We start from the raw sequence: 20,600 nt of genomic DNA, 5'->3' as shown, positions 1-20,600 counted from the left end.
TTGATTTTTTATCCAGTCTGTCTCTCATAGACCCTGACCTGACTTGCTAGCCTTTCTTCATTTCTCTTCCTCTCTGCCTTCATAACGGGAGACCCATTTTAGGAAACACTTTGTCCTGATGTTGTAGATTTACCAAAAGAAAGGTACCAAGTTTTCTGCCTACTATCAGCAACAACTTGCATTTATGTAGCACTGATAATAATAAAAATGTCCCAAAGCTCCTTGCTAGATAAAATTTGAATCTGAACCTCATTAATGGATATTAGGACCAGAGACCAAATGTACGGTCAAAGAGGAGTGACTACAAGGAGAAAATGAGGTGGTGGCATTAATTGAAGGAGTAATCAAAAGATTATTTGTCATTCATCTTAAGCTGCTGTTGCTAAGATGTCTCTATAACCATTACACTTCAATAACTCTGAACTCCACCTTCTGTGGGTGAATACATTCCTAAGCATTGCATTGACATGAATATCAGGAAATTGCATGGGCAGTTAAGTGACATTATAAGAGCCTACGCTTAATATAATTAACTGCAAACTGGCAGACACTTCTGGAAAAATGAATGTGATGCTAAATTGATGGAGGTCAGCTCTGTAGACTTCCACCCTTCTTCTACGTGCTTGTTTTCCAGTTTATGCCTTTCATTAGGAGTTAACCAATCAGAAAATCCATCCTGTCAAGTTAAGTGTACAACAATAATGACTAGGCTGAGCCTTCTGGGCATTACCTCATAACACACAACTCCTTGCATGAAAAGGAGACTGTTCTACTGAACAAAACCTTTCTGTGCTAAGTAAGTTCATTTAAACTTTTTAATGAAACATCATAAATGCACACTTCATACAAAGCAACTAGAATTTAAGATACCCACACACATTTATTCCACATCCGGGGGCGATGTGAACACCCTGCAATTCTATTTGTATCAAAGATCTATTGCGCCAACTGAATCCAATGGAACTGTAACACTGCAAAAGGGCAATTCATCAAGGGCAATAAAGGGGTGGGCAATAATTCTGCCCTTACCAGCAATGCTCAAATCTTCTAAATGAACAAGAAAAGAGAAAATTCAAGCCTTCGATGTCTCAGTGCTAATAAGGGACATGAGCCTACAATGTTCCCTGCTGTCAAATTCCCAGTCAATCGATCTTACCACAAGCAATACCTACTGTGCACCCCGTGCAGTGCAGTGCTTATTCCATTAACTTTTCCCTGTGCTTTGACTAAACAGGACCCCAAGTGGAAGAACAAAAAAAAGTCTGCAAAATATTTTAAATGCCATCATTACAAATGCAACTCCAAAAATAAAATACAAGGGGGGATTAAGTAGGAATGGTGAAACAATATTTATCACAGTGAATGAGCAAGTGTATGGCTGTGTCTCACCAATGTGTGAAGCTCACATGGGTGCCACTGATAGTTTATTTGATGGACATAATCCCATCAAATGGTGGGAATGGAGCAGGGAGCAGTTGTAATGGAGCGGCTCTATTTCCTGTTTCAGGCCCATTGATCTCTAAGGTTAATGCTGTGCGTACAGTAGAGGGGACTCCCATGGGATTTGGCTGGTGTCTCAATGACAAATGGAAATTGGGATCCTATTTATCATGATGAAATTCTAATCGACTTCTGCCCCATTTACAAATGGGAAGCAACAGGCCCGCCATGGTAAGTTTAAAATCCTTTCCACAACAAGACACTGCCCTTGGTTTCCCTCTGCTCCAGCACCTGCCCTGGGCCGAGAAAGCGACTATCAGCCAATTTTTCCCTGATCATCTGATTCTCGTTCCTCCAGGTGGGTGTGATTTGGTGATAGCCAACTGGTTCATTGGTGGATGAGATGGAGTTTCAGTCAGGCCTGAATGCTGCATAATTTTACTGCCACTTTGTTTTGATGGGAGCTTCACCTAGAGGTGAGTCTGTCTGGTAGGTTTGACTTCTGTTCAGGTGGGATACAATTCAATGCCATCTGCAGGAGCCAGGATGGAGCTGTAAACTGCAGTGGAGTATTAGTGGGTGCTGAACATCCGATAGCTAAGGGAGAGGTGCCTTTGACTGCACAGAATTTGGCATCTAATGAAAGGGAAGAGAGTAATTTGGAAGGCTGGGTAGTTGCAAACCAGCATTTACCTTTGTTACACAGTGGTCTTTGCCTCACTTCATCTTCTGGGTTTCTCAAGGTCAGGAAACCCTGGGTTAAATCCATAAGGAGCATCGAGCCTCATAGTAAAATGGAAAAGGGACCACCCTGCTCCTGAGAGCAGGTTGTCTGTCTGCTTTTTGCCCCATTAGAACTGGAAGTGGGTGGACTGGAGGATTGATGGGGTTAGATTTGAATTTTTAACCATTTATACACCTCACTCAATCTACTTTTATACTGTATCATCTATGCTTCTCTTTCAACTGAAGGACCCTGATTTCAGAATATCTCCAGTGTTTTATATTTTTATTTTTACATTTCCAGCATCCACAGCATTTTGTGCCAATTATATATACATCTGGTGAAGGACTGGTGAGAAGGGGGTTGGTGTGATGGGGGTGGTTGGGGGTTGCTCACTGTTCGTGGGTGCAGATATGCCCATTTTTCATCATTACAGATTGTGACAGGATTCAAGAGGTTTTTATGTTATACTTGAACATTGGGGAATCAAAAAGCTGGAAACTCTCAAGCATGTCAAATGCACTGTCATGTTGTAATGAGTAAATATTTAGGATTATGAAGAGTTAAATCATCCCTCTGTACCAAAGTCTCCTTCACAATTGCTAACACTTCTTTAACCAGCTGCCTTACAACAGTAATTGTTCTAACAAATTTCATTGTGCCTGAATATGCGGAACAGTATGAGATCGATATGTGATCCTGGGTCTGACTTTAATCACATTATAAATCAAAAGTGGTTGGCATTTCTTCAATTCACCACTGCATGAATTTGCATTGTTTATAAACTGACTCACTTCCATGTACAATCTCCTCATGCAACCACTTAAACAGCTTCTTGTCAAAGATGTTGCTGCGTTGAAAAGAATTGAATCCCTTGAGTACTTTTGTTTGCAGCATTTGGCTGGACCAGTCTTACAATTGTCTGCCCAGTCAAATCTTCAATTGTTTCTTCAAAATACTGTCCAGGAGGTTATGTTGCAAGTGGTAACCTGTGAAACATTCTAATTTATATCCTGACCTGCAAGCCACAACTGGCCCACATGTTATGGAACAGAGAAAGATTGTGTTGTGGGCTTTCATACAGAGGCACACAGCTATTCGGACCATGGAAGGTATGCATAAGAAGGCACCCACAGGTGTGTCAGTAGCTGTAGAGTCTGAAGGTACTTTTGTGATGTTGTTCACTAAAACAAGTAACAAAGACAGAACTACCAACAAAACATCCTTTATTACAGCCTGTCCACGCTTAACTGAGGGCAATGGCTGCTACAATAATGTATCAAAAGTCATACCAGATGGTGCACACAATTCTTAAGGTACACTCACATGTTTACATACTGCATATATCAAATTATGCCAGCAGATAACTACTTACTTATATGAAATTATACAATTAACGGACTACATACAGAGACAGATAGATACAGATCTGAACTTTAACTAATCATAAATTTATTCAATTCTCCACTATAAACTCCACCCTAAATGGTAGAACGAACATCTGTACTGTGTCTGTTTCCGGTACTGATAACCCACAAAGATCATTCCCCTAATTTATCTATCACCATCTCACATTCCCTTCTACAGCTGCTACCTTAACCAAGCATAATCATAAATACTTTGTACAACATTTTTAAACATCACCTAAGCTTATTACAGACAAATAGTAGTTATTGACTCCTACAGCGGTTACAATTACACATTCTTTTCTTTATATTACTAAATACAACAATCTCAACTTTAATTCTTTCTGAGGTTCCTCATTCTCATGCCTCTGCTCTTCCTCTTGACTTCCTGTAGACACCGAAGCTTTTCTCCTTCCTGCTGTCCTTGTTGACATTAGAATGTCATTGCCTTTGACCTTGCTTCTCTGGATTACTTCCAATGCTCGCAATTCAGTTTAACCGTTTCCAACTTCTCTTGTAGCACTGGTTATACCATACTGAGCTGACATCAGTAAATCCAGGCCTAATGCAACATTATACTTGGGATTTTTAGACCTTTACATCATGTACACGTTGCAACACATTCCTTCCTCAAGACATCCAGTCCATTCTGTAACTCTGCAAACAACAGAAGTCCTGTGGAAATCAACCTTCTTCCCAAGAGTTGTGCAGTCTCATCCACAGCAACAGCATCACCTGATTTAATTGAAATAACTTTACTGTAGCACTGTGTGTCAAGGTCCTCACCTTCCCCTTAATCTGTCAATCCTTCAATGAACGGTCATTGTTCCAGCACTCCAATGAACTCTCCAGACAGATCATGGACTCTTCTTCCAAACTGCCTGCTAGAAATATTTCTATTACTCTGAAAATGCTAAATTACTGTCCAAATGGCATTTGAACGGAGGCTGCTAAAAATGGGCAGTCCTCCTCTTTGGGATACCTTGTTGCTTTGCTCTGCAGATTTGTCTTTCCATGTCCTGATAGTCTCAGTAACAAACATCTTATGCCCAAGAGTCTTGCTGCCATTGTATCGGAGTGTTTGCTCTACTGGCTGCCCTGTAGGAAAACCAAACACGTGAAGGCAGATGCCCAACCAGTCAACATTGCAAAACTGCAGATCTGGAAATATGCTCTTTATACTCTCTTAGTGTTCAGAAAAGTATTGTCTTTGTTTGCTTTACCAACTCGCATCTACAAGCCCACATCTGGGAATATCACAAGAACACAAGAAAACAGAAGCAGGATTAGACCACAGGTCCCTCTCTATGACCATGGCTGATCTATGCTAGCCTCAACTTCTCTTCTGTGTCAGTTCCCCATAACCCTCAATTCCTCGATCTTACATACATTTATCTATCGCCACGTTAAATATATCCAATAATCTTGTCTGCATTGCTCTCAGGGGAAAAGAATTCCAAAGGTTCACCACCCTCTGAGAGAAGAAATTTCTACACACCCCAGTTTTAAATGACTGGCCTCTTATTTTGTAACTATGTCCCCTTGTCCATGACTCTCCCAGCAGTGAAAATATGTCAGCAATGACCTTGTCAAGACCCCTTAGGATCTTATATGTTTGAATAGGTCTTCTAAATTCCAAAGAATGCAGACCCAAACTGTTTAGCCTCTCCTGATAGGACAGCCCTCTTATACCAGGAACTAGTCCAGTGAATCTCCTTTGGACTGCCTCCAATGCTACTCTATCCTTTGTTAGGTAAGGGGACCAAAGCTGTGCACAGTATTCCAGGAGTAGCCCCACCAACACCCTGTTCAACTATAACAAAAATGCTTCATTATTATACTCCAGCCCTTTGCAATAAAGACTAGCATGCTGTTGTATTGTTAACTACTGGTTGGTCCTGCCTGCTAACTTTTTGAGATTCACACACTAGATCCTCTGAATGTCATTTATTTACAGTCTTTCTTCATTTAGATAATTCATCTTTTGATTCCTCTTACCAAAGTGCATGACCTCACACTTCCCCCCATTAAACACCATTTGCCAGGTCTTCACCCAGTCACTCAATCTACCTATATCCCACTGCAGATTCACAATGTGATTACAATGTGCCCTTCCACCTATTTTTGCATCATCGGCAGATGTGGAACCTTACAATTTTGCTCCCTCCTCCAGGTCATTAACGTAAATCGTAAACAACTGAGGGCCAAGAACTGATTCCTGGGGTACTCCCCTAGTTATTTCCCTCCAGACTGAAAAGGACCCATTTATTCCAAATCTCTGTTTTCTATGTGACAGCCAGCTTTCAATCCATGTTACCAAACTTCCTTCAATACCTTAGGCTCTTCATTTATGCACCGACCTCTTATGTGGCATCTTGTCAAGTTGTTAGTGAGTTTTGAAAAAATTCATCCAATGGGTCCATGAAAAAATTCATCCAATGAGCTGTCTCTGCAGCTCACTACTTTAGAGCTCTTGGGTGCAGGCCATAGGGTCCTGGTGATTTGTCCTCCTTTAGCCCCATGAGTTTCTCTAATATCTTATCTCTTGTGAGTGGGATTTTTTACAAGTTTCCCTATGTTATTTGAAATCAACCCATCTGAGGGATACTTGCAGCGTCTTCCACCATGAAAAAATTGATTTAACCTATCTGTCATTTCTTTGTTCCCTGAAATTAATTCACCAGCCTCATTCTCTTGAGATTGCACACCTACCTCAGCCACATTCTTCCTATTGATATATCCATCGAAACTCTTGCTGTTTGTTGTGATATTACATGCAAGTTTTCTCTCAAAATCAATTTTCTCCCATCTTATGAGATTTTTAATCTTTCACTACTGGATAATAAAAATTTCCCAGTCCTCTGGCCCATCACCAACCCTTGCCACTTCGGATGGCCTTCTTTTCAACTTAACGTAATCCTTGACCTCTTTTGTTAACCACGGATTTTGTCTCTGTTTCATGCAATCCCTCTTTCTATTTGGGATAAATTCTTGCTAAGCGTTATAGACCAGCTGTCTGAATATCTGCCTCTATTCAACTCTGGACCTGTCTCTTAGTTTATTTTCCCAGTCCACCTTAGACAACACCACCTTCACACCATTTTAAGTGCCCATATTTAAGTTGAACACAGTGGTTTTGCTTGTGCGGTGTTCACCTTTAAACTGCATCTGGAATTCTATCCTATTGTAGTTACAACCTGCAGCTATGAGCTCTTTCATGTTACTGTTCACTAAGGCATTGTGAAGCGAGCTACCAGAAAAATGTCTTATATTGAAGATTACAACAATGCATCAAAAGTCAATTCACAGGTACACACAGTTCTTAGAGTAGAACTATGTTAGAGTAGAACTTCCAATTGGTGGTATGGGAAGAGCAAAGGAAGAGAAGGGATTTACATAGGTGTGTCTCATGTGTGATTTGCCCCTGGTTCAGTTTGCCCAGAGTTTTAGAGCCAGCTGCAGCTTATGGTACTTCTCACTCCATTGACTCAATTCCAGAAAACATTCACACAAGGAGCTGATAGAATCCTTGGCCTTGGTACCAGAACTGCAGGGGAACCTACAGGAGCCAAGAGGTTGTGGGGCTGGAGGTTCTGGAGCCAGGAAATACTTGACCATTGAAAAAGATCATAAGAGAATTAAATGACAGGGAAAGCCAGTAGTGATTCTTAAAGAGATTCCCAAGGCTGCTGTAAAACCCTTAAATCAATGGGAAATCTTGAAGTGGGAAGGGGAAAACAGAACTCTAGGACCTCCACTTTAACAAAAATACAAGCTACTGTCAAAACAAGCAACTTGGCCTCCAACACAGCATGGCCGGGAGTGAGTGTGGAAACCAGAGCTCAGAGAGAGCAGGAACAGGGAACCATTTATTAGCTTTACCTTTTTAATAGGACGTAAACCTAAGCTATAAGATTAACCAGGAAGGTACTGGGACCCCAGGTGGAACAACCTCAGGGAGGGTGAGGTGAAGCAGAGATATAGGGCTACGTTGGAGTTTAATGTACTTGTGTCATTTAGGAAAGCTTCGATTCGAGACTAGGAATGAGTGAGTGCTGGATAAGAGCCATGGACATGGTGTCCTGAAGAGGGGTTATAGAGTCATTGAGTCATTGGGCTGTCCTGCACAGAAAAAGGCCCTTCAGCATATCACACCAAACTTTTTGCACTGTCCCATTTGCCCGCACTAGTTCTGTATCCTTCTATGTCTTACCTATTCACTTGCCTGTCTAAATGTCTCTTAAACCTAATGTTTGTCTCTGATTCCACCAGCTCGTCTGGCAGTGACTTCTAGATATCAACCACTCCCTGTGTGGAAAACTTTCCCCTCGGATCCCCTTTAAAACTCCTTCCTCTCACGTTGAACCTATGTCCTCTTGTTTTTGATAACCCTACCAGAGGGGAGAAAGATTCTGACTACCTTATCCGTGCCTCTCATAATTTTATATACTTCCATCAGGTCACCCCTCAGCCTCTGTTGCTCCAGGGAATATAAACAGTGTACCCTAGTGCCTTTTCTGTTTGACGACCTTGTTGGTGAGTTTTGATACCTTAGCGCTATGTTGCAGACTCCCCTGTGTGGGTGCAGCTTTTTCCCTTTCCCCTGGACTCCTCACAGATGTCCTTGATGATTCCCCAGAAGCTCTTGCCCAAGTAGGCACGACTTAGATATTGACCACAACTAATTGAAGAGAGAGCCTGGGGCATGGGTGAATATGCTGCCTGCAAGGTTGAGGTAGGAGGTGATTTGCTGATCTTACAAGGGGCCACCTCAATGTACCTTACCTGTGCATCGGGTGATCTCTCAGGGTTCTAGGTGGACCATGATCCATTGATTACTGGCACTCAGACTGCTTCACTATTGGTTCAATGTCTAGATCCAGAGCAAGTAAACTGGCCCTCTGGTCCCTGCTTCTTCGCTTGTTTCTTCGGAGTCAGCCCTCCACACAGTCTGAGCAGCACTAGAGATATGTGGGCGGGCAAGGGCTCACATCTCTGAGAGATGATCTTCTGCCGTATCTCTGCTTGTGTAGCAGGGAGATCTTCTTGGGTGTGGCATCCCCTTGCTCAAGCAGGAGGACAAGCTGCCATTGTGCACTGTCCCTTTGCTCACGGAGAACAGCAAGCTCTTGTGTGCAGGTTCCCTATACTCCTGGAGAACTGAGAGCTGCTCATCAGCTGCACCCTGGTGTTTTGCTGAAAGCAGTGACCGGGTCACGAGTGGCACCTCTCTGTTGGAGGAGGGCGCCTAGCTGCTCCCTGCCCTGTTGTTTCTGAAGAGCCTTATGTTTCTCTGTGTGGCAAAAGCCTGACCTCTAGCTGGTCCAGGAAGGATACGCAACCTCTGGCTCTGCCTCCAGAGCAGCTGCCACCTGAACCAGTGGACTCTGTGAGGTGGGACTGTCACCGAGCCCTTGCAGGGTAGTGTGCATCACCTCCAGCATGGGACTCATGGTTTCAGTACAAACCCCCATGAGAGTCTGGAGGTGAATTCCTCTGTTCTTCTTGTCATCTCCTGGAGTTAACCAGGCAGGCCCCACACCTCACAAACCAGGAGACACCAGAGACTGCAGATGCTGGAATCTGCAGTGAAAAACAAGCTGCTGGAGTAACTCAGCAGGTCAGGCAGCATTTGTAGAAGGAAACGTCCAGGGCAGATGAAGGGTCTTGACCCAAAATGTCGACTGTCCATTTCCCTCTGCAAATGCTGCCTGACCCACTGAATTCCTCCAGCAATTTGTTTTTTTTTAGCTCACAAACCATCCCATTATGCATCCATATCAGGCCTGTAAACATCACAATGTGTGCCTTATCCTGGTCTTGTGGGGGAGGATACCCCCATTCTCCTGTGAGCTCCAGTACCAGATTCCCTGTGCCTGGTGCCAGACCAAGCCCACGAGTGTGTGGTGAGATGAGTCCTTCATTTACATATCTCTTTCATCATGGGGCCAGTCTTTGAGATGTGGCTGTGGAGTTTCAGGCGCAATGAGTTTGTGTTGGAAATATAATGAGCACTGAAACAATTCTTTCTCTCTTAACATCCTGTTTGGGTGTGATGTTTGCAACCATGGAAATGGAGTCATGGTCTGCATCGTCAAAGGCCGTCATTGAGTGAAAATGATGTATGTGGTGTGACATTGCCATCTACTGGCATAGGAACATATGACACCTAAAGATCACATGACAGCATTCTCAGAAGTGATAGGTTTAGGACAAACGTGTCGAGGTGTATAGATAAATTTAGTTTCAACAAATATTGGTATTGTATTTGACTACTAGGTTGTAGACTCTAACAGATATCTTACTAGATAGCACGGTTTTGTAACATGCTTGGATTTTCACTGATATCAATAAGCTGGTTTAACTCTGACGCCCCCAATAATTTGGATTAATTATTCAGAGGACCCTGCATAAGGCAGCTATTTCTTAAGCTGGTATTATACTGGGGACTCCATTTCATTGTGCACAAGTGCCTTTGGATTTTGGTTTCTTCCAAAGTAGTTGGAATTAATGTACACTTTAATGCCACAAATATGGAACATTAGGCACACATGATGGTTATAAAGGGCTTCCGAGAAATCTCTGATGCCTGTACAATTCAATTGCTCCATCTGTTGAGGAAGCAATGAGATGTCCTCCATTAGGATTGTTGTACCATATTGGACTACCAGGCACACCAGGATAGTAAAGTGGTGCAGTGTACATTGATTGCATGAACAATTAAACCAATTAAAAACAATAAATAATCAGTAACTATTTTGAGCCCTTTCTTTTGCCATTAATTCCAGCAACCAACAGAAACAAAATTGGGAATGGCAAGGCCATCAGGCAAGGCAAAAGACAGTGTAAGGGAAGGGTGAGGTCCATATGAGGAGATGCATTTTCCTGATTTGTGTGCAGAATTTGACTTGTCATCAGTTTGGATAATGTGTTTGTGAGGAATCTTAATGTGGTGAGTGAAATATATACTGTTGTGTGGAATATTGATTCTTCTGTCGGTACTATTCAGCTGAAAGAGGCAATAATTAGAGGCCAACACTGCAGTGTTCCTTCGTACACAGCTGCTCTTTTCCTGGTACTTTGCTGCCCCATTCATCATCTAACATTTCGTGCTGTCATTCACCTTCCAGTGAGAGGGTCCCATCCATAGCGAACTGCAGCAGACTACTTCAATTGGTGATACCCTTTCTTGTGACCCATTCCCCACAGTTGCAAACGACTGAAACATTGCCTCAATGTCCCAAATAGCTCCACAGGTGTGACCTCACAGCCAAACATTACTGGCACACAGATGTTATGCACAAGGTATCCATATCTGCAGTGGATGCTAAGTTCCCGTAAGATCCCTTCTCAAGGCTACCTTCACCTTCAAGCTAATTATGTTTAAATTACACCAGCTTCCAGGAATTGTGAACTAACAGAGACAACCTTCTCTCAGGGGTTACATACCACTTGAACCTCAAAGAATACAACCCATTCCTGTACAAATAGGTCAAAGCAAAATGCAAGATTTTGATTAAACCAGTTTATACTTCTAGTAAGAACATACAGAATTTCAAAATAATGCTATGTATTTTTTCACCAATATCACTTAAGAAAATTTCAACCCAATTATTTCCAGTAATCCCACATAACTAGTAAAAGCTGTGAATAAACTTCACTAATACTCCTTTTTGAAAGATGTAGACGTTCCTCAGTGTTTGATATGTGGTAGTAATGAACAAGTAATCTACAGTTAGTCTACGTAAGCTCAGGGAAAATACATATGTATGGATTTGCAAAGAATCTTACAGTGCATATGCAGTTAGGCAACAATTTATGGTTGTGCAGTTTACTTAATTCTTTATTAGTAAGTGGATAATATGGGATGGATATTAGAACACTGAGGAGAAACTTTGCCTCCAGATTTAAACATTTGCAAAATTAGCTTTCTCTGTGGAAGTGTAATTATTTTCCAAGTATTGGAATATTGTATCTCTTTTCAACCAACTATTTATTTCATGTGAATTTGTGTTATAATGTTGTCCCCGAATGTGTCAAACAATTGCTCTTGTGCAGATGCTTGTCTTTACAATGTATAGCTAATGCACGACCCGTAGTGGCATGTTTCTTAATCTGTTATTGGTAAAACTATTTGGGTACAAGATAAGCATCATTCCATATCAATTGATTAAGCAGTGGAGTAAGCAAGTACAGTTCAGATGCAATGAAACAGCTCCATCTATTCATTCTGCTCCAAAATGGAAAACATGGAAGTCAGCTTTATAAAGTACATTCCAAGTGGTAAAACTGAGCGCAAAGCACGCGAGCACATGTTATTCCAATTTGTGTCCTCATAGAATTATTGAATCATTGTTGCACAAAAAAAAAGACCATTTGGTCCATTGAGCCTGTGCTGGCTTTTTGTAAGGGCAACCCCTTCAATCACATTCCCATTCCTGCAATGTTGTGCTTATCCAGTTCCTTTCACAAGGACACAGCTGGGTTTACTTGGTGACAGTGCATTTCAGATCAGAACTATCCATTGCTTAAAGAAGATTCTTGGTTCCTCTGTATGGCACATTCATTTTGTAACCTCCAGTTCCTTAAATTTCCAAAAATGGGAATAACTTCTTCTTTCTACTTTGTCTAGACATTACATGATTGTGAACATCTGTGCTCTAAAGAAGAGCAACTGCAGCTTCTTGAGCTTATCGTTGAATCCCAATGTGTGGTTATATATCAAGGTTCACATTGGAAACTCTGACCACATCATGCTGCTGTTTTGCTTTATCAAGAGAAACAAACCGTGCAAAGAAAAAGCTTCCAGGTCACAAGGAAGGAATTTCTAGAGGTTAATATGGTCACAGAACAACAACAAAGATAGGCTGCCTTATTTAAACTCCTGCTGAGTCAGTGTTTGTTTGAATGAGATGACAACAGAAGTTAACCAAAGGAAACAGCTACGTGCACCTTTGATGCATTGACAGAGGGCTAGGTCAGCTTTTGTGGTGAAAATACACATTGAGCACAAGGCATGTGGGGCACAGCAAGGACTTAATGAAAGAAAACTGGAAACAGAAGAGTTTAAATCCACCTTGAGATGAAAAGACAACTGAAGGACTAAGTGCACAAAAACGTTAATGGGATTGACACTACATTTTACCATAAAATCTAGAGGTACCTGGCATCATGTTGATTCCACAGGATGGGAAATGGCACTTAAACCATAAAGAGTAGAATGGTGGCACAGCAGTGGCTGCTGCCTCACAGCTCCAGGGATCCAGGACTGATCCTGACTTTGTATGATGCTGTCTGAGCAGAGTTTGCACTGACTGTGTGGATTCAGTTTCCTTCCACTTGTTTCAGTTTCCTTCCACTCTCCCAACACCTGGGCACCAAAGCAACGTATTGTTGTATAGGTGACAAACCAGGTGGTTTATGGGAAAACACCTCTCCTCTTTCTGCAACAGGGGCTGTGCTGAGGACCCAGAAGCACAAATTGTCAGAGTTGGCCTGGACCATGCAGCTGTCAACTCACCGTTCCTCCAAGAGGATTCACAATGCATTAGGCGGCATTCAGGTCCCGAGAGCTACCACATGGGGGTGGAGGACCACGTCCGTCTGAAGAGCATTGACACAACACTTCCTCCACCCACTGAAAATCACCAGGATCGGTTAAGAGTCAGAGGATACAGAGCTCACTCAAAATGCAGAAAAAGGCAATTGCACTCTTTTCTCAAATTGCACCCGATCTTCAGAAAGATGCTTGGTTTTCTTTGGGTACCCAATCGGTACTTAATACCAATGCACCCAATCAAATAACAAACCAACCCCAGCAAAGTGAAACAGCTCTCTGGTCTGGCTGTGTCTGTGCACTTTTCTTATGTTGGTTCACGCAGACTGTTAACTGATCACATGTTTATGAGAAGCTGCATGAGTTCATGCCACTTTGAAATGACAGAATTCAAGTCACAAATGTATTTAGATTAAGAACATTCTTTAAAATTAGCATGACCAGATTAAGCTTTCTATAAATAATGATCAAAACAATATAATGGCGCCGTTAAAGTATCATTAGTGATCTAATTTTCCTGCATCTGATTCTGGTAATCAAGGCATTTTTAAAACAGTACTCTAGTTATGAAAATGGTTTTTCTGAATCTGACCTTTTAGTAATTTTATCAAATTCTTGTTGAATTGCATCTACTTAATTCACAAACCATTGCCTGATGTGAAATTTCATTGTGAGGACTGAAATGAGCACTGCAGACAACAGCCATTCCTACTTCTGAATTAAAGTGGTTGAAGAGAACGTGAATGAAAATGAAATAACTGAATCTGAGTTCCCTTCATTTTCTTCCATGTTTCAACGAATGTAATCATAACTAAATTAGTTTTGGTCAATATATTGGTAATAGAAAACAGTCAATTTCAAATGCATTAGCTAGCTTGAAAATGGAGGTGCAGAGGTTTAATGCGATATATAATACACTGGGATTCATCTCCTTTCTCCCAAGCTATTATCTATTACAATTCAGTGTTTGGCTTGTGACTGGATCACATATACCAGATGCAATCTGCTCTTTCTTTTCCTCCAGCTCAATTATTTTCTCTCCCTCCTCATGACTTATGATAAGATGTGGTTCCTTTTCCTCCAGGTTCCCATTTTTACAATCATGTTTCATACAGTAGCCAGTTTAGACAATCTGTTCAATGGCTCAATGCTCTCACTACATAAGTGATATTTTTGGCTTCATTTGAACACAACCATTCCTTAATAGATTACAGTACAGAAAGCACAGTTGAGACTTATGTTACTTCCTTTGTGTCCTGTGTGGAACCTGAGGTCTTTCTGCCCTTCTCTGCTGTTTATCAATAGCTTTTTTCTTATCCTTACTTGAACTTAGTTCTGTGGTTGTCTCATTATTTCTTCTGTTTCTGTTTCTATTAAGAGATACACTGACAGTGATTCAAATAATCTTGGTTATATTCCTAACATGGGAACTGTGGAAAAAAAGTCTTTCCAGTCAGGCACAGCAAGGTTTATGGTCAGGCACAGACCTTGGGACTCCCTTATCTGCCTTTTAACTTTAGCACAGTCTTGTTCTGTTCTTGTTTTCTGTTTATGTTGTTGTTGATGCAAGGCAGGACCTTGAGGATGATGGGAGTTCTGTATTTTAGCATACTTTTCCCTAATTCTAGCAGATAAGATATTAAACTCTCTTAATGTTGCTATTGTGATTATCAAGTTACACTCCAGCAAAGCCTGATAATACTGATTATACCAGGCTTTTTATTGTATTTGATTATATTTCAGCAATTTACAAAAGATAATGTGTACCCACAGACGTCGAAAGTGATAAGGCTGTAGACAATTCTGAGCCCATCCCTGAACTTCTCCTCCCTCTGCAGGGAATAATGGTTTCATTTTGTCTTAACCAAGTCACTTGTGATAAAATACCTGGCAGCAGTGAGAAAATAGTGATGTACTTATAGAACATAGAATATAGAATAGTACATCACAGGAACAAGCCCTTTGGCCAATGATGTTGTGCTGAACTAATTAAACTAATAATTAAACACCTAACTAAACTAATCCCTTCTGTTTATTCAATGTCCATATCCCTCTGCACATTCATGAGCCTATCTAAGAGCCTCTTAAATGCATCTATTGTATTTATCTCCACCACCACCCCAGGCAGTACATTCCAAGCACCCACCACTCTCTGTGTAAAAAACTTTCCCTGCACATCTCCTTTGAACTTACCCCCTCCCACCTTAAGTACATGCCCTCTAGTGTTAGACATTTCAACCCTGGGAAAAAGATACTAGCTGCCTACTCTATCTCTGCCTCTTATAATCTTACAAACTTCTATCAGATCTCCCGTCAGCCTCCACCATTCCACTGAAAACAACCCAAGTTTGTCCAACCCCTCCTTATAGCACATGTGATTATGAAGTCAATGAGTTGTGGGTTTGGTGGAGCATTTGTCTGAACTCATAGCAGTCAATTGTTCTGCAAATAATGTTGATTTAGTCAGAAAACAGAGGATGAACAAAACTGATGGCAGAAGCTGCCTGCAAAAAAATACGGAGAATTTCTCAAGAAGAATGCAGGAGAGCCACATACAAATTATGTGTGTAGAATCAATCTGTGTCCATTATAGCAGTTCTATATCCAGGCTTGATAGAGGAATTACCCAGTTGCCTTGGATATTGTCTGCAAGTAGCATTGCTATCTAATATACAGCATTGTTTAAATATGCTTCTATTTTCCCACTTCATTGAGCATCATTTCCCAAGATTGGAACAGTCAGTAGAAAGACAATCGTCTTTTCTCCTTTCATCTGCAGTGTGATGTCCAGTGTGTGATGGACTTAAAGCTATATTGACATTAAATAGATATTGGTACAAGGTAATCCAAAAATCTCTTCCCGCTGTCTACACCTATTTTTAGTTTTCTACAGGTAGCAGTGGTATTTTTACTTGTAAGTGGTCATTTTATTTTGCTCTCTTTTGTATTTCCTTGTGTCCAGTTTAATTTTATAGGATAAAAGTCAGCTAAAATATGACAGCTCTGACAGAACCCATATACTTAAGCAATCAAAAAGCAAAACAGTAAAAAGCAATTTTGTACTTAAATAATAACTCCTTCACAAATTCATTTCTTAACATTCAAAATTAAGATAGAGCTATCCAAAAGGAAAACGATATTTTTGCACATTTGCCTGCGCATGTATTTGGATTAGAAGAAAGCAACAGAATAGCATGTTAAAAGATCAACAAATACAGAAAACTAAATACAGTACTTTAGAGATCCTATTTTTGTGGTACAGATGGGAGTACAATGCATAGATTGGTGTGATATAGATAGGATTACATGGACTTCAAAGAGCCCCTCGAATTTCCTCCCATAACCTCTAAAGTGAACTGACCTTAGTTTGCAAAGGTACAGGGGTAGGTCTAGACCAGCAGTGAGTCAGCAGCCATTACATGACTCCTGAGTTTTAATTTTCTACAGTGAGCTTGGGACATCCAAGTGTTTATAGATGATGAAATACTCCTAAAGTGCTGCAGTGTGGGAAAAGAGGCTGGCCTGTGCATAGTAAGATCCCACAGACAGAAATCAGGTAGGTTTCCAGATGTTTTGAGACATTAATTGGGGGACAAATGCTGGGGCAATTTTCTGTGCAGAACTCCAAGTATCTTCTGTCAGGGGGATTAAATGTAATAATTTCATATAAATGCAGCATTCGTCTGAAGTTTGAAGAAATTTATGAGCTTTATAAATAGAAAACCATTATAAAACACCTTTCTTTCTAATTTCACCACTGTACCATACCCTCCCCTCACCCATACACACAAACACACACACACACACACACACACACACACGCACACACACACACACACACACACACGCACACACACAGATATATGCATGTTTTCTAATAAGTCAGCATGTAGCTGTCTCAGCCAAGAAAGGTCTGCTCAGCTATGTATAATTGTAAAATGGGGCAACTTCTAATATGAATGGCCTTGAATGCACACCTTTCCAGTCCTGTGAAGAAAGACTTGACTTGCATTTATATGTAGTCCTTCACATTGTTAGTGCTTTCCAATGCCATTCACACCCAAAGTAAACACTTTTTGAAGTGTCTGTATTGCTCTTTTGCAGAAGTTGCAATACGACATAGCAGGAGCTCACAAACAGAAATCACATTCATTACCAGGTGCTTAGTTTTCGGTGGTTGATTCATAGATGAATGTTGGCTCTCCTGTTCTTTCCCAGACAATATCATCACAACTTCTCTGACTGCCTGAGATGGCAGGTAGGTTTGCTTCACCCTAAAGAGAGCAGCTCCGACTGTGCAGCACTCCCTGAGTACCACATTTGAGTGTTGGTGTACATCGTGCGCTCAGGTCTTTAGAAGTGGAACCCACAGCCTACTGACCCAGAGGTGAAAGTGCCAGAGGTGAGCCGGTCTTGCATCATTGTATTATAAGCATCTCTGCAAGAGGCTACAATTGATGAAACAGACTCCTGTAAGCAGATCCCAATTACAACATCCACTGAGGTTACTAATTGACTCCAGAATGCAGCATTACCCCACAAAATTAAGAAATGGGTGGCTCTGTAGTTGCCTATGCATTTCAAATGCATTCTCAGAAGTTATTTAATATACTTAGTAATGAGTGGTGCATAGAAAGCACTTTTCAGACCCAGCTTGATCTGCTTGTTGAGGAGTTTAGTCATGTATTGCACTGTACCAAAAGTGAGTTCCTTGGAGAAGTCATGAGCCAAGCATGTCAGGGTAACACTCAACCCTAAGCAGCTAGCTTTAACTTGCTACCACAGTACAACAGCATGAGGAATATGGGCAAGACCTGCCTGATACACTGTTGATGGTTACACACGATTACATGTGATCCATAAAGGCAGTGACGCCAGGTTGTGAGTGCAGCTAACAGTTGGCGCAAACATCATTTCCTGCTGCTTCAGGCTGGTTGCCTATGGGGAATATTTCTGCAAAAGGAACCAAGCATCAGACATCTGCTGAATGCAAGCGTAAATGTACAGGAAGATTGATGTTTCTAATTCTCACCTGGCAGCCTAGAGGTTGCACACTGCCGTGACCTTGTGCTGCCCTCTGGCACTGGGTTGTAGGTTTTGTTGCAGGAGAATACTCACCTCCTGCCATTACAACACGGCAGTAATCATCCAGTTGCTGTAGCTGCCGTTGTAATGCAGGGCCAGGAGTATATTGCCAGTGGCAGTGAAGTTGACCGTGATAATAAGCTTCTAACCATCACTCATTGGAGATATCCAGAAACTTGCTAAGCATTGTTGCTTAAACAAAGTTGCTGAGGCTGTCTGTTCAAGGAGAATTGATTACATTTCCTTCTCTCTTGCCAGGAACCAGCAGAGTGAGTGCAGGAATCTAGTGGACTTGTAAGCTTCTCCATGGGGCATAGAGATGAAATGTCCCTCCATTTCAACCAGTGGCTTTTTGCATAACACAATCCTTGCATCTTTTCTAATTTGATCTTGTATCCCTAGAGAATGGGTCACATCGTGTCACTTTTATGTGTGCTCTTCAATTTAATTTCAAAGAAGAATTTTAAAAAATGCAAAGAAAACTCAGGGACTGACTGCAAGTTGTACACAGTCCTCAGTCTTCCTTCCGTGTCCTCTGGCTGTCTGACCTGCTGAAGCCGGAGGAGTCTGGGCTTGTGCTTGACTGTCCATTGAGTGCAATGCAGCATCCTGCACCTTTCCTTCAGGCATTGCTGGGCCCAAGCCATCAAGGACCCCTCATGCAGAAGCAACACTGCACTAGCCTGACCTTGACCCTGGACTTCCCTGATTTCTTTTCTGTCCTCCATTTTAGTGAACAGCAAGAAAGAAACGGCCTTTGAATGTGTGAGAGCTGCTCACCGGTGCACAAAGCCTCAAACCCTGTGACATTGATCCCTTTCTAGGCAACGGACCTTAAACCACCCGCATTGTGGGTTTATAGGTGATGGTGGTTTATAGCATGGTGCTATAAACTTATTACTTGAACACCCATCCATTTTCAATTCAATTTTAAAAGCAGTAGTAATAGTAATGTTAAATAAAGTAGTGTAGTGGCTAGCTACACACTACAAAATGAAGACACAGAGTCGCTGGTTCAAAATCAGAAGTTGAATGAACGACAGGGGTGCGGTACGCCTTTTATATCCCAAAAACTTCCCGTGCTACAGTTCCTGGGCTGACGTCACGCGCGGGTCACCTGACCTTGGCGTGCACGGGCTTTCCTAGCCCGACGACGGGGAAGAAGGAGGGCCCCGCGCCACCTTGGATCGGGGCCTCCGACGACGTTTGCAATGTCGGGAGCTGGTTCGATGCCGGTGCGGTGAGTCGCTACATAACCCCCCCCCCCCCCCAGAACCGGCAATACCGTCGCGAAAACCAGAATTAAATAAACTATGACTTGGGTGGCCTGCCCCTGCGCCACGCTCGCTGGACCACCATGGGTCGGTCCAAGTCTAAATGAGCTGGCTTCAGCTGGTCAATCGTAAACACCTCCTCGTGCCCCCCAATGTCCAGCACGAACGTAGACCCATTGTTCCTGACGACCCGGAATGGCCCTTCGTACAGCCATTGCAGTGGTGATCGGTGCGCACCCCTCCTGACGAAGACAAACTTACAGTCTTGGAGGGAAGTCGGCATACAGGTCGGGGCCTGTCAATGTCGCGAGGTGGGAATCAGGGCCAGGTTTCCAAGCTGCTCGCGCAGCCAGTCAAGCGCCGTGGCAGGTTCTTCCTCTGGCCCCCGAGGGGCTGGTAGGAACTTGCCCGGGACAACTAAGGGCGTTCCGTAGACCATCTCCACGGACGAGTCATGTGGGTCCTCTTTTGGCACGGTGCGTATCCCCAGCAGGACCCAGGGGAGTTCGTCTACCCAGTTGGGCCCCTTAAGGCGGGCCGTGAGTGCCGACTTCAGGTGTCGATGGAATCTCTCCACCAGCCCATTGGATTGCGGATGATAGGCGGTGGTGAGGTGGATCCGGGAACCCCACAAGTTAGCGATGGCAGACCACAGGCCGGAGGTGAATTGAGCTCCCCTGTCTGAGGTGGTATGTGCGGGGACACCGAAACGGGCCACCCAAGTTGACAAAAGGGCCCATGAGCAGGACTGGGTGGAGGTGTCTGCGAGGGGAATGGCTTCAGGCCAGCGGGTAAAACAGTTGACAATTGTGAGGAAGTACCGCGCTCCTCAGGAGACTGGGAGGGGGCCGACCAGGTCGACATGGATATGGTCAAACCTCCGGCGGGTGGACTGAAAATCCTGCAAGGGGGCCTTGACGTGCTGCTGTACTTTCAAGGTCTGGTAGTGAGTGCAGGACCGGGCCCATACGGAAACCTGTTTACGCAGGCCATGCCAGATGAACTTGTCTGACACCATCCGGACAGTAGTCCGGATGGATGGGTGTGCAAGGCCGTGGATGGCATCAAACACCCGTTGGCGCCAGGCAGCTGGGACGATGGGGCGGGGTCTACCT

The sequence above is a fragment of the Pristis pectinata genome, chromosome 8 (assembly GCF_009764475.1).
Source record: "Pristis pectinata isolate sPriPec2 chromosome 8, sPriPec2.1.pri, whole genome shotgun sequence".
In the NCBI taxonomy this organism is placed as follows: domain Eukaryota; kingdom Metazoa; phylum Chordata; class Chondrichthyes; order Rhinopristiformes; family Pristidae; genus Pristis; species Pristis pectinata.
This window is presented reverse-complemented; position numbering follows the sequence as displayed.